The 27,089-nt window shown below is 48.2% G+C and overlaps 1 long non-coding RNA gene across 1 annotated transcript; it reads left to right on the forward strand.

Annotated features, from left to right (window-relative positions):
- Positions 1–187: 187 nt before the first annotated feature.
- LOC140384824 (uncharacterized) lies at positions 188–20,656 on the forward strand. The gene is made up of 2 exons (XR_011933153.1): positions 188–325; positions 20,313–20,656. It is a non-coding gene; the product is annotated as an uncharacterized lncRNA (long non-coding RNA).
- The last annotated feature ends 6,433 nt before the right edge of the window (positions 20,657–27,089 follow it).

Here is a 27,089-nt window from a genome sequence, read left to right on the forward strand (position 1 = left end):
TTTCTGCTTCACAAAGAGAACAAGTCAAAAAAGGATATGTTGCTCCACACAGACCTGGGCATGGAACCAAAGGCAACATCTGAGCTAATCTCTAAACCTGATGTAGATTCAAAGAAATTATAGCCTCCATGTACTTGACATGCTTGAGTTATTATAAAAACTGATCGCTCAGGAATAAATGGTCAGACAATGATTTAATGACGTTTAAAGTGAAAGGAGCAGGCATATAAAGGCCAATTCCTTCTGGAGTGGCCATTTTTATAACTGAAATCAGATGCAACATCATTGCAGGAAATGAAGAATTTAGCTAGAAAAGACAGAGCTGGTGAGCATCAAGTCTTTTAATACTGATGTGCACTTTATCTCTTTATGTCTTAAAAGTTATTTCTTGAGAAGCAGTCGTGTTGTTGTTTGTGATATCGTTCACGTGATGCACTAACATTTAGAAATTAGCATCAAAGATGCCATCTATTCACTGATGTCTTTACGGTGCTCCACTCTGATCGTCTACTAATGAGGAAAATCATGTTCGTTTAGCCGAATGAGTGATTATTACGTTTTTCAGTGAGAAGTTCGTCATGTTGAATGTATTGTAAACCCAGTAATTTCTGTGATCAAAACATTTCATGGTATTCGTGATTTGCCAGTCAACTGTGCAAATGTTTAGACTGCAAAGATTTTTCTTATTATTTCACCATGTCTGAGTCTTGTGCTGTAGTATGAAATCAGGAATAATTTTAGGCACGAGTGAGCCTTCTGTCCTGATGACAGAATATCTTGTGCATGTATTTCAGTTCAAGCATTTAAAGATGACAAGACAATTACATAATTATCAGCACAACATGTTTAATTTTCATTATTACTGTTCACAGTTCTGAATTTCTGATATGTGTAATTACCTCATGAGTCACACATACCATCCCTATGTGTTTCTGATGCTAATAAGAGGGTATTCTCTTCTGTGAGTGTGGTTAAAAGATTTGCTGGCATAATATTACTAACTCCTAAGCCAACATTTATACGGACCTTACTCTGCACAAATTGAGCGTCATGTTTCCCGACATTACAATAGTGACTATACTTCAAAAATACTTCATTGGCTGTAAAGAACTTTGCCCCGTGCCCAGTTCATGAAATGTAAAATGCAAATGTCGCCACAGTCCAGAGAACCTTAGGCTGCTCTCCCCTTTGAGAACTGACTGGTGGTGATTTAATCTGAGGGTCACCACACCTCAAGCGAGGGGCAAGGTTGAGAAGGTGAGGCCTTCATGAATAACCTCAGCCAGTACAGGAATTGAACACACGCTGTTGGCGTCACCCCGCATCACGAGCCAGCCATTCAGCCAACTGAACTAACTGACTCCACCCGCTCCCCCGACTCCACCCGCCGCCCCCCAAGGCTCTATATCAATGCAAAGATTTTTAAAGCCAGTTCTAATCCTTCATCCCCATCTTTTCACATAACAATGACTTATACTAAGGTAGAGTTTCAGAGTGCCAGTATTTTAGTCAAGAGCTCATTCTTCATCAGTGGACCTAGACCAATGAGGCGGACCACTTTTCAGTATAGGTAATAAACAGGTGGGTAAGAATTGGCTGCCCATTACATGCTCCATCCACTTTTCACTTCTGCTGAAGTCAGTAAAAAGGACAATTGCACAGGAGAAACAACAGATTGCTTATCTACAACTGTTAGTGGCAAATATCAGAGCCCTGATCCAGTCATCGTTTGATATTCAGGTATTCACACTTCCTAACACAATACTCGGGTTCATGGGCATGATTCAGCGACCGTGTTGTGCTCGGCACAGATGCTAGCATGCCGGGTAAATAGCGGGTGAGGGCAAAATTGAGATTCACGCTAGGTGCAAACCATTTTAATTTTGCAATTCTCCCGGACTGCTCCCAATGGCGAGTTCCGGATCTCACCTAAAAATGTTGTGGGGGAGGGGTTTCCTTCAGGGGGTTTGGTGTTGTTTGGGGGTCTGGAGCGTTCCAGGTCAGGTGAAACCCCAAGACTGGCGAAGGAGAGGCGGGGTGAGGGGTTTTGCACCTGTGAGGCTTTCAAGCCATCTTTAAGTATTGTGAGGACCCATAACAGGGACAACCACAGCTGCAGCCTGTCTGTCCTACCAAAAACTTCCAGGATAGAGCCCTGCTGCAACCTTTCTCCTGAAAGTCAATTTCACTCCCTTTGACTGTGAGCAGCCTCGAGCTTCACAGCTGAAGGCTATTTCAAATGAGGAATTAGCCTTATTAGTTTTGTGAGCACTTTGCAGCTGCAGGTTGCATTTGCTATCGCTCCTGTTGGTGTCTGCAATGCCTGAGGCTGCTGCTGTTTCATCCCTTTACTGTAGCGGGAAATAAAGACAATTCTTTCTACGTTACCTGGATGCAACGTTCAGGGGGATGTACGAATCCAGAATGCAATCCGATTTGAAGCAAGACGACGCAGTGGGACCTGGTGCGTGACATTGATCCAAATGGGCCACCTGATGACGCTGTTTAAGAAATGCTATTTCAGATTTTTGGTGCTTTTGTTGCTGATGTGGTGAATGCTGCTTGTAACTGGCACGTCACTGCGGGTTAAACACTCTGGAAGTCAAGGATGTTCAACTGTACCTTGAGTGCCAGTGGAATATATGGATGCCAGGATTTGGTTCCGGTGAGATTGGGCCGTGTGAGAGGGCCTGCACAACTGCGGCTCCTGGATGGAGAACGGCACTGATACGTGGAATAAGTAACACATTGATGGACAGATTATTTCTACAACAAAGCTCTGGACACGTTAACACATCCTCAGGCTTATCCTCTGTTTTTGGTGTTTGTTTTTTGTGTGAAAATGAGCTGATACAGCTTTGTATTGGTATCAATATGGAACAGTGACATTTCCTTGTTGTTTAATGGTCAGTGTGATATGTGGAATGTTACGTGGTTGATTTTCAAATCTTTGTTGCTGTTGACCGTTTAATAAACAAAACATTCTCTACTCTCAAGTCCCTCCTCTAAGGCACAGGTGCCATGTCTCAGAGGGTGATTGGTGCACTGCGTGTCCAGCAACCTTTGGTGCCTGTACAGTGTGCCTGTACTCCAAGAGCGTCAGCACCATAGAGGCAGCTTCCAACAATCAAACACTGAAGAGCAGGGCTTCACCACTGAGGATCCTCTTGCAGTCAAAGGGTAAATGTGTGGATGAGCTGAGAGTAGCAGAGCATGGCCTTCCTAATGTTAGTGGCAGAAGTCTGGGGTATCAGGGTTCCTGATGTGACCAGGGTTGAGTGTGCAGGGCGATGTTTGCCAACATATATGGCTCGTTGGTTAGCACTCTGAGAGAAGGCGGGACAGTCATGGTAAGGGTGGGGAGGCCTGGGGGATTTTAGGGTCCTGGGATTGAAGCCCTAACTGCTTCTGGCAGCTGAGGTGGGCAGATGCAATTGAAGGCAGCAAGATTAACACAGCCTGGAGGCGGCACCACATGTGCAGGGGGCCGCCGCACTTCTGAAGACCCGGCTGCTCATCAGGCTGAGGAGGGGGCCAGAAGGGGAGGCCAGCGACAACCCAAGGCATCATTGGTCCTTCCATGAACAGCCAGACAGCATATGCCACAGAAGACACCATCTCAACAGGAAGGCATTGTGGCACCGGTGCCATGCCCTCACGGACAGTGTATTGATCACGGTTAGCTCAGTTGGCTGGATAACTGGTTTAATGCAGTGTGGATTCAATCCCCATACCAGCTAAGGTTATTCATGAAGGCTCTGCTTCTCAACATTTCCCTTCACCCGAGTTGTGGTGACTCTCAGGTTAAATCTCCACCAGTCAGATCTCAAAGGGGAGAGCAGCCTATGGTCCTCTGGAACTGTGGCGAGAGTTACAGGGTGGTACGGTGGCACAGTGGTTAGCACTGCTGCTTCACAGTGCCAGGGCCACAGGTTCAATTACGGCCTTCGGTAACTGCCTGTGTGGAATATGCACATTATCCCCAGGCCTGCGTGGGTCTCCCCCGGGTGCTCCAGTTTCCTCCCACAGTCCAAAGAAGTGCAGGTTAGGTGGATTGGCCATGATAAAATTGCCCCTTATTAGGTCACTTGAACATTTTGAATTCTCCCTCTGTGTACCCGAACAGAATGTGGTGACTCGGGGCTTTTCACAGTAACTTCATTGCAGTGTTAATGTAAGTCTACTTGTGACATAAAGATTATTATTATTAGTGTCCAGGGATGTGCAGATTAGGAAGGGTTACAGGGATATGGCAGGAGAATGGGCCTAGGTAGGGTGTGCTTTGAGAGGGTCTGCAGACTTGATGGGCCGAATGGTCTCCTTTTGCAATGTAGAGATTCCATGACGTGGCACCCCATGGAGGAGGAGGAGGAGGAGGACACCTGCTCCCGGCTCCCGGTGGCTGTGAAGATCACTGCAAACCTGAACATTATTTGCCACTGGGTCATTCCAGGGCTCGAGCGGGACCTGAGTGGCATTTCACAATCATCTGCCCACAGGTGCATCCGGAAGGTGATAGATGCTCTGTATCCAATGATAGATGCTATATCACCTTCGACCTGGACCAGGCCCACTTAAATACCCGGGCTTCATGATTTGTCGCCAACACGATGATGTCCCAGGTCCAGGGGGCCATTGATGGCATGCATGTCACCCTGCGAGCACCAGGGCACCTGGGAGTGCTCTATATTAACAGGAAGGGGTTACACTTCATGAATTTCCAGGCCATGTGCGAACACCGCCTCGGAATCAAGCACGTGTGTACCCCCTACCCTGGGGGCATGCATGGCGGCAGCTACATCCTGGGGCACTCGGAAATCCCTGGTGTCTTCAAGGACAACCCTAGGATGACTGGTTGGCTCATGGGGGACAAAGGATACCCACTGAGGACATGGCTGATAACAGGGATGTGGAGGCCTGTGACCGAGGCGGAGACCCGTTATAATGAGGGCCACGTTTCCACCTGTGCTGTCATTGAGCAGTACACCAGGTTACTCAAGATGCGGTTCCGATGCCTTGACTACACTGGCGGTGCCCCGCAGTACACCCCCAGAGGGTCTCCCACTTTATAGTGGTCTGCTGTGCCCTCCACTATCTGGCACAACAGTGGGGCAACAGCTGGAGGAAGAAGCGGAGCTGGAGGATGGCCCCGAGGAGAAGCGAGAGGGTGCAGGACAGGCTGCGGTGAGGGTTTAACATGTCAGGAAGTCCAGGGAGGACCTCATCATCTCCAGATTCTCCTAACACCCCCACCCCATTTCCACCCCCAATTTGCCCTCCCATTTCCACCCCCTCATTCCCCCTATTTTCTCCGCACCCCCATTCCTCCCCCCAACCCCTCCCCCCCAATCACACTGCCCCCTCCCCGACCACCCTGTTCTCCCCTCCAAGGTTCTGTGTAACATCACTCCAGGGTGATGGGGCCTGTGTGGGCACTGTCAGCAGGTCACTATACAGGGCAAGGAGAGTGACGATAACTGGCTGTGAGGAAAGCCCTGGTGTTCCTCAGAATCTGATAAAGTCTGACTCCTGTCTTTCTGCTGGAAGCACGCTCACACTCATCCTCTGAATGGAGTCTGCGTCGAGGGCTTTTGATCTTGGGCTATTGAGCCCGGGGTTGGGGAGGGGTGGCAATTGCAGGCAGGCCAGTTATGAAGGTTAATGTGACAGAGGCTTCATGTGTATCAGGTGTGACATGTTTTAATAGGGAACATTTTAATGTGACAGATTTTCATTCCCCCTAGCTACAGATAATGACCCCACCAGCGCCCACTCAGTGTTCCTCACTCTTTTTGATCCTCTTTGGTCCACTGCTACGTCTAGGTGTGCCCCCAGGATGCACATCAGAGGTGGAGGCAGCTTGCTGCTTTTCAGGCCTGTGGCCTTTGATGCCTTTGGCGGATCTTCTGGAGGACTTGGAGCCGGGGTGCCTCGGCCAACTTACCAATGTCACAGGCATCGCCAGGCCACCCTGTTTTGCCAGCTGCCTCGGAGATGCATGGTGCCAGGAGGGGGTGGTTCAGAATAACTGGCGACCGCCGTATTCTCCTTGGTGGCGGGCTCCAGATTGGGGTCCCGTGCTTCCACTTTTCTGAGGGTGCCTGTAAGGCCCTGGGTGACTCCATGGGACAGAGAGGCAGCTGGAGTGAGCTTCAGAAGTCTCAGAGTAACCTGGCTCTGCTAGTCCCCATTAACTGCACCATGGTGTTGACACCCTCAGCGATGCTCCTCAGTGACTGGGCCAGGCTCTGAAGTGCCTTGGCAATGTCCACCTGCATCTGGGTCATGTCCCTCATCGACTGGATCATAATGTTGCGGCCCTCAGCCATGGTCATCACAGACTGAACCACCACTCAAGACATGGATGTCATGCTCCAGATTTTCCACTGCGGTCATCACCCCAGCAGTGTTAGCCACACATTGGCACCATCTCCTGTGCCTGAAGGCTCTGGGACTCCTCCAATTGGCCTTGCAGTAGCTGGAATGTTGCTGACATCCCCTCCTGAATCTCATGGCTCTGCCTATCATCTGTATCAGCTCAGGGAGATCCTTGTCGAGAGGCTCGGTATCTGACTGGGAGCCAGGCTGGATCCTGGGGTCCAGCAGACCTGACTCCTGTCTACCTTGGATGTTCCTGCCTCCACCTGATGTGCATCAGCAACTGTGATAGTATCACCAGATAGTGTCCCTGAAGCCTGTCCCCTAACTCCGCCCACCGAGCTGTGTGTCTCTCCGCTGGTGGAAGGTGCGGGTGAAAGCTGTGCAACATCGCCAGTGTTCTCCTCGGAGCTCTGAGGTGTTCTCTTGGGAGGGTTTACGACTCCGGATGGCCCGGCCTCATCAGAAGGTGACCCCACAAGACAATGGACATGTGGTCAGCGAAAGGAAAAGGTTAATTTGTTAGGACATCAACAAGTAACTTGAGAAAGGTCACCTGGGTGAAGGGACAGTGGATCCTCACGTCTCTGATGTAGGCCGACCTCGCAATTGGTCACTGTTCTCTCCTCGGCTCACCCTGCAATCCCTAGGACCTGTTCCTCATAGGGGGTGAGGATTCGAATCTCTGGGACTCCACCCCCCATCTTGGCCATTTTCCACTTATTATGGGCTATCTTCTCCTAAGGGGACAAAAGAGGATATTGTGAGCCGCATGCTTGATATGTCGGGAGGTCTATAGCAGGTGGCATGTGTGGATACTGAACCTGGACATGAAGGGGTTGTGCTGGTGGATGTCTGGCGGTTCTGAGGGACAAGCACGAAGATCAGATGTGGGGAAGGTGCGAGGTGTCAGCCAGTCGATTGGGGGCTGGATGTGAGGTTTGGGGAATTTGAGGGGTGGCAGGCTAAACTGATGCCAGGAGAGAGGTGGTACCTCACCCTTGTAACTTGTTGACAGTTTGTTCGTCTTCTTCCGACATTGGACGGCAGTCCTGATCACGTTGCCCGCACTCACTGCAGCTGCCACTGCCTCCCAGGTGGCATTGTTGACCCCGCTGCTGGTTTTCCGATCCCCTCGGGGAAACAGGTGCCTCACCTCATATCAACGGCATCGGGAAGCCTGGTCAGGCATCGCCAAAGCAAGGAGCAGGTCTGCACACATGCTTGTGTGTTGAATGGGAATGAGTGGTGAGAGAGCGTTTAAAAGCAGCTCCCCCTTGTTAGCACCAAGAAGCGAAGGCATGAGCTGGGCGAATCAGATAGCGAGGGAGGCAGGTATGACGGGATTCACATGGCACTAAGTGTCGTTGATTACAGGCCGCGTACTCCCCAACGCGGCTGCCAAGAAACACCCGCCAAACGAGCGCAAAACCGGACATTTAACTTTTTTCCGCTGAATTGTACCCAATGTGAATAAACTTGTATGAGTTCTATCTAGTCAGATAATAAAACGTAATTACCAGTAATTTAAAACCATTATGGTATGTCACTAAAAGAGCTGTAATATAAATACAACACTATTTTAGTCAACTGATATCAAAGGCAATAGTGAACATGAATGTTGACCTACACGTAATTCCAGCCCCACAGCAATGTGGCTGACTCTTAAATGCCCTCTGAAGTGGCCTGGAAAGCCTTTTACTTGCATCAAACCATTGCAGAAAAGTTGATAATTAATTAAATTGGACAGACTAGCTGGCATTGATCTAGCACAGGGAACTTCAACGGTACACCAGCCCTGTTGACCCTACAAAGTTCACTTTATTAATATCTGGGGGCTTGGGCCAAAATTGCGAGAGCTGCCCCACAGACTAAACCTCATGGACCACATGAAGTCTGATGGCACCGGGTCAAACATGGGCAAGGAAACCTCCCACTGATTACCATCTAACCCCACCCCATCTCTCGTCACCTGTGCTGATAAATCAGTGCTCTTCCACGCGGAACACCACTTGGAAGAAGTACTGATGGTGGCAAGGGAACGGTATGTACTCTGGGTGGGGCACTTCAATGTCTATCACCCACAGTTGCTAAGTAGCACCACTATTTACCAAGCTGGTCAAGTCCTAAAGGTCATAACTGTTAGACTGGGCCTGTGGCAGGTGCTGAGGGAACCAACAGGAAGGTAAAACATACTTGACCTCATTCTCGCCAATCTACCTGTCGCAACTGCACCAGTCCATGACAATGTTGGGTAGGGGTGACCATCACACATATCTTATGGAGACAAAGTCTCATCTTCGCATTGAGGATATCGTCCGCCGTGTTCTGTTGCACTATCACCATGCTAAATGGGATACATTTTGATCTATCTACATCAGATCTAGCAACTCAAAACTGTGCATCAGTGAGCCGTAAGCAGCAGCAGAATTATATTCAACCTCAACCTGTCACCTCATGGCCTGGAGTATCCCCCACTCTGCCATTACCATCAAGCCGGGGGACCAACCCTGGTTCAAAGAAGAGGATCAGCACCAGGCATACGTGAAAATGAGGGGCCAATCTGGTAAAGCTACAACACAGGACCGTTTACATACACACAGCAGAAGAAGCATACAATAGGCAGAGCTAAGTGGCCCCATAACCAATGGATCAGATCTAATCTCTTCAGTCCTGACACATCCAGTCACAAATGTTGGTGCACAATTAAACAACGAACTGGAGGTCAAGGCTCCACAAATATCCCCATCCTCCATAATGGGGGAGCTCAGCACACCAGTGCAAAAGAGAAGGTGGAAGCAGTTGTTATCATTTTCAGCCAGACGTTCTAAGTGTATAATCCATCTTGGCCTCCTCCTGAGGTCCCCAGCATCAGAGGTGCCAATCTTCAGCCAATTCAATTCACTCCATGTGATATCAAGAAACAGCTGAAGGCACTGGTTACTGCAAAGGCTATGAACCCTGATAACATTCCAGTAATAGTATTGAAGACTTGTGTTCCAGAACTACAGAACTAACTGTGCAGCTCAGCCAGCCAAGCTATAAAACTGGCATCTACCCGGCAACATGGAAAGTTGCCCAGGTGTGTCCTGTCCACAAAAAGCAGGACAAATCTAATCCAGCCAATTACTGCCCCATCTGGCACTCTTGGTCATCAGTAAAGTGATGGAAGGAGTCATCGAAAGTCCAATCAGGTGGTGCTTACTCAGCAATGACCTGCTCACTGTGGCTCAGATTGAGTTCCGCCAGGGCCACTCAGCTCCTGATCTCATTATCGCCTTGATCCAAAAATGGACAAAAGAGTTGAACTCCTGACATGAGACGAGAGTGACTGCCCTTGACATGAAGGCAACATTTGACTGAGTGTGGCAACAAGGTGCCCTAGAAAAACTGGAGTCAATGGGAATCAGGGGTAAACTCTACAAGGGTTGGAGTCATACCTGGCACAAAGGGAGATGGTTGTGGTTGTTGGAGGTCAGTCATCTTAGTCCAGGACATCACTGCAGTAGTTCCTCAGGGTACTGTCCTAGCCCCAACCATCTTCAGCTGCTTTATCAATGATATTCCCTCATCATAAGGTCAGAAGTAGGGATGTTTGCTGATAATAGCACAATGTTCAGCACCTCCTCAGATACTGAAGCAGTGCATGTCCAAATGCAGCAAGAAATGGACAACATTCAGGCCTGTGTTGATAAGTGGCAAGTAATGTTTGTGCAACACAAATGCTAAGCAACAACCATCTCCGACAAGAGAGAGCCTAATCATCTACCCTTGACATTCAATGGCATTACCATTGTTGAACCCTCTGCAGTCAACATTCTGGGGGTTATCATTGACCAAAAACTGAAAGAGACCAGCCAGATAAATGCTGTGACTACAGAAGCAACTGAAGCTGGGAATCCTGTGATGAGTAATTCACATCCTGATTCCCCAAAGCCTGTCCACTATCTACAAGGCACAAGTCAGACGTGTGATGGAATGATCCCCACGAGCCTGGATGGGTGCAGCTTCAAAAACACACATGAAGCCCAATGCCATCCAGGACAAAATAGTCTGCTTGATTGGCACCCCATTTACTCCCTCCATCACCAATATACTGTGGCAGCACTGTGTGCCACCCACAGGATGCACTGCTGCAAATCATCCAGGTACCTTCGACAGTATCTTACAAACCTGTGACCTCTACCACCTAGAAGGACAAAGGTAGCAGATGCACAGGAGCACCACTGCCTGAAAGTTCCCCTCTAAGTGATATGTCATCCTGCCTTGGAAAGATATCTCCATTCCTTAAATGAAGCTGGATACTGTACACACACCTGTCTGTATCAACGGGGATGAGGTGGAGATGGTTTAAAGCTTCAAATTCCTAGGTGTGCACATCACCAAAAGTCTGTCCTGGTCCACCCACGTCGACGCTATCACCAAGAAAGCACAACAGCGCCTATACTTCCTCAGGAAACTAAGGAAATTCGGCATGTCCACACTGACTCTTAGCAATTTTTACAGATGCACCATAGAAAGCATCCTATCTGGCTGCATCACAGCCTGGTATGGCAACTGCTTGGCCTAAGACTGTAAGAAACTGCAGAGCGTCGTGAACACAGCCCACCCCATCACACAAACCTGCCTCCCATCCATTGACTCTATCTACACCTCCCACTGCCTTGGGAAAGCGGGCAGCATAATCAAAGACCCCTCCCACCCGCCTTACTCACTCTTCCGACTTCTTCTATTGGGCAGGAGATACAAAAGTCTGAGAATGCGCACAAACAGATTCACAAACAGCTTCTTCGACCCTCTTATGGACTGACCTGATTAATACTACACTCCTGCATGCTTCACCCGATACTGGTGTTTATGTATTTACATTGTGTACCTTGTGTTGCGCTATTATGTGTTTTTTATTTTATTTTCATGTACTCAATGATCTGTTTGAGTTGCTCACCGAAAAATACTTTTCACTTTACCTCAGTACACGTGACAATAAACAAATCCAATCCAAATCCCGGAACTCCCTTCCTAACTGCACTGTAGATGTACCTACACCACATGGACTGCAACGGTTCAAGAAGGCGGCTCACCACCACCTTCTCGAGGACATTTCAGAGTGGGTGACCTCGCCAATGCCCCAAACCCTGTGAAAGAATAAGTGAAAAAAAATTGTTAAAGAAGCAAACACTTGAAATTAGACTCAGCTTTCAGAGATTATAACCTAAAATTACACTTGCTGTTGTTAGTGATAAAAGCTTTGCACGTTCCTAGAAGAGATTCCTCTACTTACTATTTTAATATTACCATTATTTTAAAAGGATTAATACCTTCACTAAAATAGCAGGGAAAGGAATTTCAGAAGAATACATTAAAATGTTCTGCGAATATCGCCATTTGTAATCTCTAGGTTTATATCATTAACTGGTTTAAAATGGACTGATACCACTCCAAGGAACACACGAGATTTGAAACACAGAGATCTCCTTGCATAATGCTTCAGAAATTGAATACCTTTGCTGTCCAAAATCCTTTTGTAAAATAGTGTTTTTATTTCAGCATGAAACTTTGACAGGTATGATATATATCGTATTTGACAGCTACGATTTGGCTCTTAATGATCTTTGAAAGAATTAAGCCAGCGACTGAAGGAAACCCACACACAAGCACCCATCTCAACAAAAGATAAGAAATACTAGTTGGCTTTCTCTCTCTTTTTTCAGTTGCTTTGGAACCCGAGAGTTGCCAGCAGATGCCTGCTTGAATCAGTACTTAGTTAGGATTTGCTGTAAATACTAATGCTAGCCATTAATCCTTGATTACTCAGGAATTTGAATCCATGGAGATGCTGACTGTTTTTCAGTCGGGCCATTCTCAGGATATGGATTTTGCTGGCAAAGCCAGCATTAATTTCCTGTTACTAGTTGCTCTTGAGAAAGTGTCAGTAGGTATTCTTGAGCCATTGCCATCCATGTGTTTAAGATACAACAACAATGTTGTTAGGTAGGGATTTCTAAGATTCCCTTATAGTGCCAATGAAGGAGCAATGATAAATGTCTAAGTAATTAAGGTGTTTAACTTGGAAATGATGCTCCTATGCACTTTCATGTTCAGTGTGGTGGGAGTTGCATGTTTGGGAAGACCTGCCAACAAAGCCATGGTACAATGTATCCTGTTGATAGGACAGACTGCTGGCCGTGGTGTGCCTGTGATGGAGGGAGTGGATGCTTAAGCTGGTGAATGGGGTACTCATCGAATATTCTGGATTATGTCAAAATTTATAAGTGATTTTTTTTTTCGCTGCAACCATTCAGGCAGTGATGAATATTCCATTAAATTCTTGACTTGTGGCTTTTAGATGGTGGAGAGGTTCTGGGGTGCCAGTAGATGAGTTACTCATCGTAGAATGCATAACAATGGGCTGGATTCTCCAAGCCTCCGCACCGAAATCGCGTTCGGCGTGGGGGTGGAGAATGGGTGTTCACGCAGAAATTGTAGCCGACACTGCTGAAGCGATTCTCTGGTCCCTGGAGAAACGCTCACAAATTGTGCGGGCGCGGTCTACTCGGCGCAGGTAAGGGTCTATTGACAAAGGCCCCCCCCCCCAGCGATTCATCGAGGGTAATTGGCCGAATTCCCAACGGTGTGATTCTAACCACCTATCAGCCGTCGGGGACCTCGGGTGGCGGCTGCGGACTCAGTCCCTGATGGGGGGCAGGGGGATCCTTCACCGGGTTGGGGGGGGGGGGGCCTCATGAAAGCCCAGGCAGGCGATCGGGCGGCACCGATCGTGGGCGCACGCAATCTTGGGGGGGCATACTTCTTCCATCACGGCCCGTGGTGCGAGTCCGCCATGTCGTACAGGGCGGCGGCTGCTCATGCGCATGCGCGGACTCCCGACCGGAAGTGTAGGGCCTCGTATCCGCAGCCAGAGCTGCGAGAAGCACTCCGGGGCCCTGCCAGCCCCCTGCAAGTAGGAGAATCACTCAGGACTTTCTTAAGGAAAATCCAGAGTGAAACGCCAGCGTTTATACACTGCCGTGGGGACATAGGCCCATTTTTGGAGAATCCATCCCAATATTTTGAATGCTTTACTTAGTATGTTTTTGTTTCCTCTTCCTCTCAAACAGATTTCCATTTGCGCATTAATTTAATTTTATACAGTATCTTGTGGGTGGCATGGTGGCACAGTGGTTAGCACTGCTGACTCACAGCGCCAGGGACCCGTGTTCAATTCCGGCCTCGGGTAACTGTGTGAAGTTTGCATGTTCTCCCTGTCTCTTCGTGGTTTCCTTCAGGTGCTCCAGTTTCCTCCCACAGTCCAAAGATGGACAGGTTAGGTGGATTGACCATACTAAAATGCCCCTTAGTGTCCAGGGATGTGTAGGTTAGGTTAAGGGATTTTGGGGATAGGGCTGGGGGTGCTCTTTCAGAGGCTCAGTGCAGGTTCGATAGGCCGCATGATCTCCTTCTGCACCGTAGGGATTCTCTCCACATTAAACTAACATGGAACAGTTTTCCTTTGTTCTCTGGATCTCATTGTTTAGGTTATTTATAAAATTCTAAAATAAGCTAGGAGTTTTTCCAAAAGATCAGAGTCCAGCGAAACAAGAATTCTGAAACATTGAGCTCGACAGTAATTATTGTGAAATGTTTGAACGATAAGAGCAAAATATTAACCTGCATTTTACACCTGAGATGTTAGTGTTCTTTAAGGGAGTAGAAGTTAAAAAGGTTTAACTTGCTTCTGTTTGCAGTGGCTGTTTAATTTTATTGATATTGCTTGGATCTCTGCTCCCAAATATTCACTTTCTTTATTAATCAAATATTGTAATAGATAAAATTTAAATCTGTGGGGTAGACATTTATCTTAGTTGGAGGCACAAAATGAGCAATATCAGATCAGCCGCTCATTATAACATTTCATATTCAGTTCTGGCAATCAAGGGAATGAAATATCAATTATAACAGATGACTGATTTAACACCACCAGTTTTGCACCACAGCCTGAGATGAATTTCCACTATTTTATGCCATTGTTCTGAAAAACTTCCCTTTCTAAGAACATAAGAAATAGATGCAGAAATAAGCCGTTCGGCCCCTCGCATCTGCTCTGCTCTTCAGTAAGATCATTGCTGATCTGATTATGGCCTTATCTCCACTTTTCCGCCTGCACCCACCCAGCCCATAACCCTTGACCACCATCTCAATCAAATATGTCCTGCTTCTGTTTCCATTCTAAGGTGTGCTAAAAGGAAGGCATTGATATGCTCCTTTCTCCCCAGGGATGTGGGCAGTCCCTTTCATCCCCAATATTTGTCAGACTATAATGTTTTGCTCTCTTGACCATGGAAGAGTCCCTATGAAATTCAACTTTATTTATGGCATTCCCTTCGCGATCTCATTCTGAATCAGAGTTAGTTGCCTTTACAGAACGTGAGGGAGAAAGAGAGAATAATGGTGCCGAAATCAGATTCTCAGAAAACCACCTCGTGTTTACTTCAATGTTTTGCATGTTTTGGTTAAATGTTGGTTTAAATGTTTAACCACTATTATTGTAAACCATGGTGAAAATATAATCATTATCATCTACCCCGTATACAATTGAAAATTTTAAAATGCTGTAGGTGATGAGGAGTTTTAATATATTTCTTCTGCACTTCAAACAATTTTACATACGCTTGTTATTTGCTTTCTCGTGAAACCCTTCATAAATCTTTAGTTTACCTCAAGTAATGTTATTTTCCTGTTTTCCTGCTCAGATGAATTGGAATGGAGGCGACAGTCAAAGCTTATTTCTTGTTCCTTAGCTTGCCGCCAAAGTTAGCTGCTATTTTTGCCCCTTCTTCCACTTGTAAATAACTGGAATAGCCTGCTGGACGGAGAAGTGGAACATAGCTCAGCAAATAGTTCTAAAGAAGGATTTCATCTCAGATCACTTTCACAGCACTAACCATCACTCAGGGGTTCCCAGTAGGTATCATTCAGGGGCCTGTGGGATCTGTGCACAGTATCAATTGACAGATTAGACTTTGATTTACTATGGAACATTGTCCATTTTGTTTGCTCTTAATAGTGAATATAAATATAGATACAGATCTAAGAGAGATTAGCTTAATGAACCTTAGGAGAGTAATGGAGAATCAGATGCAGAAGCCAAATTTCCTTCAAACCTGCTCTCTGTATTTAGAAATTATTTATTTACTAATTTGTCTGGACGAGTCTATGATGCCAGCACTTAGTCCCTATTGCTGAGAGCGGTTGTGGTTGGAAGAAAAAGTTTAACAAGTAGCTTCTATTTTTTTTATTGTTTGTGCTTTCGGGTTAACAGTGTTCTTTTGAAGTCCTTTATCACTCGCTCAGTAATCTGAAGAAGGGGAGTACTTTCTGTTTGTTTGTAGTACAACACATTTCAATAATGAGTGCCATAAAGTTTTTGTTAGTGAGTCTTCAGCAAAGAGAAATTGTCATCTTTGTAAATACACAGACACTTTGGGATGAATTTAATGGCCGTGTTGCACTTGGTGAGCTTCTGTGCAGGCCGGTTAGATCACAGGAGAGGCCAAAATCAGGAACCGCGCTGCGTGCCAAGTGGTTTGCGATCTAACCAGCCCGCTCCCGCTGGCGGGATCTGTGTCCCACAGAGACGCGGAACAAAGCTAATTGAGGCCAACTAAGGGCAATCTCCATCTCATTAGTGAGATGGAAGCCCAATCTAACAGGCCACCATGATCTCACCAGCTCCCCACTGCGAGGTCATGCAGGCGCCGACTTGTACTGGTCCACACAAACATGGACCAGGCGTCGCAGCACCTGTGGGGTCTCCCAGGCCATTGGAGACCCTTGGATGGTCAGGGTTTCACTCTGGTTCCCCCTCTAGCACCTGGGCACTCCCAGACTGACAGGGGCACTGCCAGGGTGGCAGTGTCATAATGCCCGGGTGCCAGGGTGACACTGCCAAGGTTCCCAAGTGGCACAGCCAGACTGACAGGGGCATTACCGGGGTGGCACTGTCAAGGTCTGGGGCCTCAGGGGGCCATGACCATAAAAGGAGGAATAGGGGGTGTGCTGGGTGCGGTGGGTGAAGGGCGGGTACTAAGAGCCTCCGGAGGTTGGGGGGAGGGGGGTGGGGGTGAAGAGTGTGTGCTGAATTGGGGGGCCCCAAAAAAGAGTTGGGAAGGTCTGAAAAGTGGGGCTCCTCAAAGACCCCATAGCGGGGTGCCCTCACTTGGGGGGTGGGGTGGGGTAATGACCATGTGTGTGGGGTGACTTTGCCCATGGTGGGTGTGGCAAACCCTCAATTAGAGAACGGGACACCCTTTCAAAATCTCTGAAGTGTCAGTCCGGTCAGCGAATTCAACTCCCCAGTGATGAAAATAATTCTAAGTATGGGCTAACCTGAAGAGGACCTCCCCAGGGCCCCAGAAAATGTTTACGTGTGGTTGGATACCGGTGGGGAACTCGCTGACAGAGCTGGAGAGAAACTGCCAGCCAAACCCACCTGAAATGACACTTAGAAACAAGCTGTTTATGAACAGGATGAGATGCAAACTGTGATCCTGACCAATGGAACCACCACAAACCTTATCTCAGTGAAAATTGAGATTGAACAAGGCTGTGTCACCATGCCAATTCTCTGATCCATTTTCCTCACTGTGATATTGCACCTCACCTCCAGTAAATTACTCACAGGCAAGGAGACAATCTTTAGAACAGCTGGGAAACTGTTCAACCTGTGGTGCCTTCAATCCAAAACCAAAACCACACCAACCTCAGTCATAGACCTTCAGTATGCAGAAGTCCCTTATATGTGCTGCACTCAAAAACTGAGCTCCAGGTAATTGTCAACTCCTTCTCCAAAGTCTATGAGACCTATGAGAAAATGGGCCTTTCATCGATAAGTGGTAAATTAAAGTCCTCTTTCAACCAGCACCCACAGCAAAACCCAACTGCTGTCAATTAAGGTCAACAGCGAAATCCTGGAAATTCAATACTATTTTCTGTATCTTGGGAGCCTCCTCTCAATGAGGACAGACAAAGATGATGTAATTCATATTTTTTTACATTTAGTGTATCCAATTCATTTTTTCCAATTAAGGGCAATTTAGCATGGCCAATCCACCTAGCCTGCACATCTTTGGGTTGTGGGGGCGAAACCCACGCAAACACGGGGAGAATGTGCAAACTCCACACGGAAAGTGACCCAGAGCCAGGATCGAACCTGGGACGCCGGCGCAGTGAGGTATCAGGGCTATCCCACTGCGCCACCGTGCTGCCGAGATGATGTAATTCATCATTGCCCCCAACGTGCCAGCTTAGAATTTGGCCAACTGATTAAAAGAGTACTTGAGGAGCAGATTCTCAAACCCAAGGCTAAGGTCATGGTTTATCAGGCAGCAGTGATCCTGCACACCTATAGGAGCAGGATTAGGCAATTCAGTCCCTAGAGCCTTTTCCGCCATTCAATACGATCATGGTCGATTTCATCTTGGCCTCAACTCAACTTTCCTGTCAGTTCTCCATTACCTTTCGACCCATTACTAAGTAAAAATCTGTCTATCTCCTCAAATTTACCCAATGTCCCAGCATCCACTGCTCTCTGGGGTAGTGAATTCCTCAGATTCATGACCTTTTGAGGGAAGTAATTTTTCCTCATCTCTGTTTTAAATCTGCTATCCTTATCCTAAAACTATGACTTCGCATTTTAGATTGCCCCACAAGAGGAAACATCTACTCTGCATCTACTTTGTCAATACCTTTTATCATGTTATATACCTCAATTAGATCTACTCTCATTCTTCTAAACTTGAGAGAATATTGGCCTAAACAGCTCAATCTTTCTTTATCAGACTAACCCCTCACCTCTGGAATCAACCTAGTGGACCTCCTCTGAACGGCCTCCAATGTAACTACATCCCTCCTCAAGTAAGGGGACCAAAACTGTACACAGAACTTCAGTTGCAGTCTCACCAATGCCTTGTACAGTTGCAGCAACACTTCCATACTTTTATAGTCTATTCCTTTAGCCATAAATGCCAAAATTCCATTTGCCTTTCTTATTACCTGCTCTACCTGCATACTAGTTTTCTGCGATTCATGCACAATGACACCCAGATCCCTCTGTACTGAAGCACTCTGAAGTTTCTCTCAATTTAGATAATAAGTTGCCTTTCTATTTTTCCGACCAAAATGAATAACCTCACACTTATCCACGTTAAACTCCATCTGCCAAATGTTGGCACGCTCATTCATATCCATTTGTAAATGTCTTATTTTGTCATCCCACTATTTTAGAGTCATCTGCAAATTGAGTACATTCCATCCCTGCATCCAAGTCATTAATGTAGATTGTAAATAGTTGGGGCCCGAGGACTGAACCCTGTGGCACCCGACTAGTTACATCTTGCCAACCAGAAAAAGACCCATTTATTCCAACTCTCTGCCTTCTGTCAGTTAGCCAGTCTTCTATCTGAGATAATAAATTACCCCTAATGTGGTGGGATCTTACTTTGTGTATTAACCTTTTGGGCAACACCTCACCAAATGCCTTCTGGATGTCCAGATATACTACATCTACAGGATCCCCATTATCCACTTTGTTTGTTACATCTTCAAAGAACTCTCGCAAATTATTCAAACTCTATTTATCCTTCATAAAACCATGCTGATTCTGATGGATTGCTTTTTGACTTTCCAAATGTCATTCTTTGCATTAACTGTTACTATTAGGATGGCACTATTGTCCTCCACCGTGAAAACTGAGGCAAAATATTGATTTAACGTCTCCGCATTTTCTGTGTTCCCTACTATTAACTTCCTGGTCCCATCCTTCAAGGGGCCAACATACACTTTAGCTACTCTCTTTCCTTTCATATACTTACAGAAGCTTTTGCTAACCTTTTTTATATTTTGTGCTAGTTTTCTTTCAGAATTTTGTTTTCATCTTTTTATTACTTTTTTAGTAACTCTTTGTGGATCTTTTAAAGTTACCAAATCGTCCACCACTTACAATCTTTCTTCCTCTCTGGAATATATTTTAGTTGGGAGGAATTGAATATCTCCTTAAACAACTGCAACTGCTCATCAACTGTCCTGTCTTTTAATCTTCTCGCCCAGTCCACTTGGGTCAAATCTGTCCTCATGTCTATACAATTATCTTTGTTCAACTCCAGAACGCAAGTGTGGGACTCCCGCTTATCGCCCTCAAATTGAATTTGAATTTCTATCATGCTATGATCACTCTTCCCTGGAGGATCCTTAACTATGAGGTCATTAATTAATCACTCTTCATTAGACAATACCAAATCCAGAGGAGCCTGCTCCGTGGTTGGTTCCACAACTTATTACTCCAAGAAATAATCTCTAATACATTTAATGATCTCTTCCTCGACGCTACCTTTGCCAATTTGATTAAGCCAGTCTATATCCATATTAAAATCATCCATGATTATTGCCGTACCTTACTTACAAGCCCCCAGTATTTCCCAGTTTATACTGTACCTCACTGCGGTACTACTGCTTGGGGACCTATAGATTACTCCCACCAGGGATTTCTTTCACTTACTATTTCTTATTTCTACCCAGACTGGTTCTATGACTTGATCTCCCCTTGCCTATATAATTTCTCATGGCAAAACTGATCTCTTCCTTTACCAGCAAAGCTACACCACCTCCTTTTCCTTTGTCTATCCTTCCTAAATGCTGAGTATCCTTGGATATTGAACTCCCAGACCTGGTCTCCATATAATCACAACTCAGTAATCACCACCAAATCATGCCCCTTTGTCTCTATTTGCATCGCTAACTGATTAATTTTATTTTGAATGCTTCATGCATTCAGATACAAAGCCTTTAAGTTTGTTCTATTGTCAAATTTCCCTACTCTTGCATGATCTTTGTGCAATGTGACATTCATACGCTCTGATCTTTCCTTCTCTATGCTTCAGAGTCCAGGATGGCCAACAGCAGGAACCTCAAAGCACGGGAGAAGTGCCATCAGCTGTGCCTTCACAAGATCCTCGGAAGGCTCATCCAGGATGTAACCGAACACATCGAGAGACTTTGTCGGGAACATGCAGAGGCAAGTCGAGATGTCAGAGGGAGTGCACAAATCTCCAAACAGTCCATCTACCCTTCAACACCCCACCCCCCCAAGTAGCAGAGTCGGTAAATCAAGCATTGGATTGTCAGCTAACACAGAACCCATTGAACTTGGATGGAAGCAAGTCACCCTTGATTCCCAGGGATTGTTTAAGAAGAATATGAATAATAAAATAACTTTTAAAATCTACTTTGATAGACTTTGATTTGATGAGTGCATTTAAAATATATCTTTGATATTATTCCTGAGTTAGCTAAATTCAATTGGGATAGCAGAGAGGGCACCACATTTTCAGAAGTATCTCCGGCTGGGCAAGTATTTCCACTGCTGCTCACCATTCAGTGGATCAGGATTTTTAAAATGTGTGCAAGTTATGAGGCTAGGTTTGCAATTGCTGACAGTCAAAGAGCTCACTAGGATTCTACCTACATTCATGCATGAAGATCTCCACTTTGATAGACAGCTGCCAGGATCTGTTGCTTGCTGATCTTTGGAAAATATATTACTGACGTACAGCATGCTAGCTGTTCGATGTACATGTGATTTTATTCCCCATCTTTTGCCTTTATTTAAAAGTTTCAGTTTAAAAACACTGGGCGGGATTCTCCGGCAACTGACACAGAAATCGGGAAACGATTGGGCAGGGAATCGGTTCCGACGCCAAAATCGTAGCGGACAGCGATTTGACGTCAAATCGTAATTCTCCGTCGCCTCGACAGCGGAGCCAATGCGTTTCAGAATGCACATACAGTAAACACGTTTGCATATCATTAATGGACCGACCAGGTATTCTCCGGGGCCTCTGCGATTCTCTGCCTCTGATGGGCTGAATTCCCGACATTTCACTTGCTTTTTTAAATGGTGAAACTGGCGTCTTGGTTGATGAGGGAGAGAGAAGAGGTAGGACACAGAGAGGCACGACTGTGGGCTGCCGAGCTGGACAGTGGCCTGACTGGCTGGGGAGGATCCTGCCAGCGCCAGCGGTGGGGGGGGACGGGAAAACAGGCAAAGTGGCTGGGTGACCCCGCCACGAGACTAGGGCGGTGCCCAGCCACCGACCACCATTGCCGCAGCCTGCAAGGCAGCCATCTTGCTGTGCACCCCACTGACCACCTACCTTGGCCCCTGGTCCCCCCCACCCAAGCACCCCAGCTCCCATCCCACACCCCACCCTCCGCCACCCCCCCCCCCCCACCACTGAACCGACCGCCACCCGCAGGCGGGGCATCACGTGGCTCATTCAAGGGCAACGCCCAATGTAGCCCCCACGGGGGTGCAGGGTGGGGCCCGCAGAGAGTACCATTGGCTAGGGCAGCACCAGCTGATGGGACCCCTGGCATCAGGGATGGGCACAAGGGCAATGGCCTCATGGTGCTGGGCACCGACAGGGCCAGGGGTGCAGAGATGGTAGGCATGCGGGAGCCTGCAGTGCCTTCCAGGGGCCACCGTGTAACACATTCAACCTGGGCAAGGGCCATGCTAACATGTCGGCCTTTCACCCCCTGCAGACAATGGAGATTGGAATTTGTCACAATATACATCAGTACATTATGGTGCAATCACATACACACACTGATGGACATGCAGGAGGACCAACCAGCATACATAACACCGCAGCCAATCACCAGTGAGAGCATAAGCACTATAAAGACAGGGGACAGGAGAGTTCCCGCTCATTCTAGCAGCAGCCAGCTCAGAGCACAGAGCTCACAGCCTGCATCACAGACATTCACCATGTGCTGAGTGCCTCACCATAGCTAGTGATGGGAAAGGGTCCACAGTTAAGCTGGTATTGCTTATGCCCACGTTTACAGTATGTGACTATAGTTGAACAGTTAATAAAATAGCGTTACACCACTTCCAGCACTGTTGGCTTGTTTGTGAACCAGAACACCCAACACGACATGGTACAAGGAGTGTCTGCAATCATAGAATTTACAGTGCAGAAGGAGGCCATTTGGCCCATCGAGTCTGCACCGGCTCTTGGAAAGAGCACCCCATCCAAGGTCAACACCTCCTCCCTATCCCCGTAACCCAGTAACCCCACCCAACACTAAGGGCAATTTTGGACACTAAGGGCAATTTAGCATGGCCAATCTACCTAACCTGCACATCTTTGGACTGTGGGAGGAAACCGGAGCACCCGGAGGAAACCCACGCACACACGGGGAGGATGTGCAGACTCCGCACAGACAGTGACCCAAGCCGGAATCGAACCTGGGACCCTGGAGCTGTGAAGCAATTGTGCTATCCACAATGCTACCGTGCTGCCCATGTAATAATCACTAATTGTCACAAGTAGGCTTCAATGAAGTTGCTGTGAAAAGCCCCTAGTCGCCACATTCCGGTGCCTGTTCGCGGTGGCCGGTACGGGAATTGAACCCGCGCCGCTGGCATTGTACTGCATTACAAGCCAGCTGTTTAACCCACTGTGGTAAACCAGCCATGTAGTACTTGTAAGACCTACCTGCAACTTCTCAGCATTCCGGCATCCTGCAGCATGGAGAACATCAACCCGCCGCCGCCGCTCCGCATCGCTGGCAATCTCGGGGTAAATTGGAAGATATTTAAACAGCGCTTCCAGCTCTTCCTCGAGGCCATGGACAGGGAGAATGCATCGGACACCAGGAAGATTGCGCTTCTTCTCTCCACGGCAGGGCAACATGCCATCCACATCTTTAACTCCCTGACCTTTGCGGACAACGAGGACAAGACCAAGTACAAGACAGTGCTCTTCAAATTCGACACACACTTCAGTGTTGAAGTCAACGAAAGCTTCGAAAGGTACCTGTTCCAGCAGCGCTTGGAGGGTAAGGACGAGCCTTTCCAATCCTATTTAACACACCTCCGCATCCTCGCGCAAACGAGGGGACTGTGACGAGGAGGAACGCGATGCGCAGGCCCGCACCACGCAAGACCGTACCGCGCATGCGCGGTGGCGCAACGAACGCACTGACGTCACGACGTGCGGCAACTGTGGCTCCGCCCACTTAAAGCAGCAATGCACTGCAAAATCGCGACAGTGCCTACGCTGTGGCAGGCTTGGCCACTATGCTGCCTGCTGTCGAGCAGCCCAGCCTGCCAACTCGCAACGATTTAACTAGCCTCGCAGGAATGTTCGGGCAATCCAACCCACCTTCACCGAGTCCGATCCTGACTTCATGCAGACCAGTGACACCGAGGACAGGGAGCCTTTTCGTGTTGCTGTCATAACCAAGAACAGGCTGTCCCCGAATCGAAAGCACCAGCCGCTGTTGGTGCACAGCATTGATCCGGACGACGAGTGGTGTGCCACCCTGACGGTCAACCAATCCCAGATCAGATTCCGTCTGGACACTGGTGCTTCCGCCAATCTCCTTGCATGGTCAGCATTTCAAACCCTGGGGGTCAAACCAACAATTCTTCCACCAAATTGCCAACTGGTCGACTATAACGGTAACGTCATCCCCACCACCGGGTCATGCCAACTCGAGGTGTCGCACAACTCGCGAAAAGTCACCCTATCCTTCGAGATCATGGGCTCCTCAAAGGAGTCCCTGCTAGGCGCACAGACGTGCAAGCTCCTCAACCTCGTGCAGCGCGTACATTCCCTCTCTCCAGAGGACATGTCTGACTTCCAAGATGCGGACTTCAGGGCGCAACTAAGTGCCATCATCACTCAACACCGAGATGTCTTCGAAGGCATGGGCACACTTCCCTACACATACAAAATCCTGCTCAAACAGGATGCCACGCCTGTGGTTCATGCACCTCGCAGAGTCCCAGCACCCCTCAAGGACCGCCTCAAGCAGCAGCTGCAGGACCTCCAGGACCAAGGAGTGCTTTCCAGAGTGACGGAACCAACCGACTGGGTCAGGTCCATGGTGTGCGTCAAAGAAGCCTTCCGGCGAGCTCCGGATCTGTATCGACCCAAAGGATTTAAATCGTAACATCATGCGGGAGCATTACCCTATCCCAAGTGTGAGGAGATCACGTGCGAGATGGCTCGAGCCAACATATTCACCAAGCTGGATGCATCAAAGGGCTTCTGGCAGATTCAATTGGACAAGTCCAGCAGAAAGCTGTGTACTTTCAACACCCCATTTGGCAGGTACTGCTACAATAGAATGCCATTTGGAATCATATCAGCATCTGAAATGTTCCACCGCATCATGGAGCAGATGATGGAGGGCATCGAGAGTGTGCGCGTCTATGTGGACGATATCATCATCTGGTCCACCACCCCGCAGGAGCATATCAGTCACCTCCAACGTGTTTTTAAGCGAATACGGGACCAAGGCCTGTGCCTCAACAGAGCCAAATGTTCTTTCGGCCAGACCGAACTCAAGTTTTTAGGAGACCACATCTCCCGGTTGGGTGTGCGGCCGGATGTGGACAAGGTGGCAGCCATCACGGCCATGCAGAAGCCAGCGGATAAGAAGGCAGTGCTCCGGTTCTTAGGAATGGTTAACTTCCTAGGAAGGTTCATCACTAACCTCGCTTCCCACACCACGGCTCTCCGCAACCTAGTTAGGAAGACAACGGACTTCCAGTGGCTTCCCACCCACCAGCGTGAATGGGAGGAGCTCAAGGTCAAGCTCACCACCGCCCCGGTACTGGCGTTTTTTGATTCTGCAAGGGAGACGAAAATATCAACGGACGCTAGCCAATCTGGCATAGGGGCGGTGCTCCTGCAACGAAATGACGCCTCGTCATGGGCCCCTGTTGCCTATGCGTCACGGGCCATGATCCACAGAGCAGCGCTATGCGCAAATCGAGAAGGAGTGCCTAGGCCTGTTGACCGGTGTCGACAAGTTCCATGACTACGTGTGTGGCCTTCCCCAGTTCACTGTGGAGACCGACCATCGCCCGCTGGTCGGCATCATTCAAAAAGACCTCAATGACATGACCCCTCGTCTACAACGCATTCTGCTCAAGCTCCGGAGATACGATTTCCAGCTTGTGCACACACCGGGTAAGGACCTGATCATAGCCAACGCTCTGACCAGGGCAGTCACCACTCCGTCCGACCCAGATGGGTTCGTTTGCCAAGTCGACACCAATGTGGCCTTCACGGCCGCCAATCTGCCGGCCACGGATGAATGCCTAACCCACATTCGCCGTGAGACTGCGGCTGACCCCCTGCTACAACGTGTAATGCGCCACATGACTGACGGATGGCTCAAGGGACAATGCCCGCAGTTCTATAATATTCGAGACGATCTGGCAGTCGTTGTTGGCGTCCTCCTGAAGCTGGACCGCATCGTGATCCCACACACCATGCATCACCTGGTTTTAGAGCAGCTGCGTGAGAGCCACCTCGGCATAGAGAAGTGCCGACAGAGGGCCCGAGAGGCTGTCTACTGGCCTGGCATAAATGAGGACATTGCCAACACTGTGCTCAATTGCCCCACCTGTGATGTCCATGCAGCAACCAGGAACATGATCGAGCGGTGCTTCAGCCTGCTGAAGATGAGGTTCAGCTGTGTGGATCACTCTGGAAGGGCCCTCCAGTATGACGCTGAGTGTGTCGCCCTCATCGTAGCGGCCTGCTGCATCCTCCACAACATCGCGCAACAGAGGGGTGACCTGCTGGAGGAGGAGGATGATCAGCAGGCCTCTTTCAATGAGGAGGATGTGGGGGAGAGGGAGGATGGCCAGGTCATGGGGCTCAGGCAGGCACGGGAGGCTGCACAATGTTTACGCCACTCAGCAAGGTCTGACTTCCTCGCCCATGGCCTATCTCCACCCCAGTGACCTCTGGGCCCCCGACCACATCCAGAGCCCTCTGACAGCTACGGTGAGCAACCACAAATTCGGCGATCCCCCTCCAGTGTACGAGTATGTGGAACGGGGATTAATGCCAGGGGCAAGGCGCTGCCTACTCACCCTCACCACCCTGACGGGTTGGTGCAGTTTTTTACGGCACTGCAGGCCGATCCCCTTGATGTTGCTCACCGCCTCTGCCACCTGCACCCAGGCACGGCAAATGGCGGCGGGTGGCAGCTTCCTTCCGGGGCTGGGATACAGGGTCACCCGCCTCTCCTCCACTGCATCCGGGAGGGTTTCCAGCCCGCCGTCTGTAAGTCATGGAGCTGCTCTCCTCGCTGCCATCTTGTTGGCTGGGATGGTGTGTGCGGGGAGTGAAGTGTGTTTATGCAGCTGCAGGTTGTCAGCCTCCTGAGTGTCAATCGCGAATTCGGCAAATCCGGCACTGTTTCTCATTGGAATTGATTGTGTTCCACGTGGCGCCGGTGCTAGCTCCTTAACAGTAGCTGAATCGGTCTGGGTGCGGCCATGAATCTTGCGCCGACGTCAACACTTAGTCTCAGGAACAGAAAATTCAGCCCGTTGTGTTTTGTGATTTGTGAAATTCAAACAAAATATTTTTTGAATTTAAAAATGCTGTGTAACCACATTTTCATAGTTCATGAAAATCCCAAATGAACAGCTTAGGGAGATGCAGATAGCCTTTTTTTTATAGAATCATAGAATTATTCTACAGTACAGAAAGAGGCCATTCAGCCCATCAAGTCTGCACCGACCCTTTGAAAGACCACCCGACTGAGGCGTATCCTCTTCCCTGTAACCTCACCTGTAACCTCACCCTAAGGGGTAATTTAGCATGTCCAATCCACCTAAC

This window comes from Scyliorhinus torazame, chromosome 10 (assembly GCF_047496885.1).
Source record: "Scyliorhinus torazame isolate Kashiwa2021f chromosome 10, sScyTor2.1, whole genome shotgun sequence".
NCBI classification, from domain to species: domain Eukaryota; kingdom Metazoa; phylum Chordata; class Chondrichthyes; order Carcharhiniformes; family Scyliorhinidae; genus Scyliorhinus; species Scyliorhinus torazame.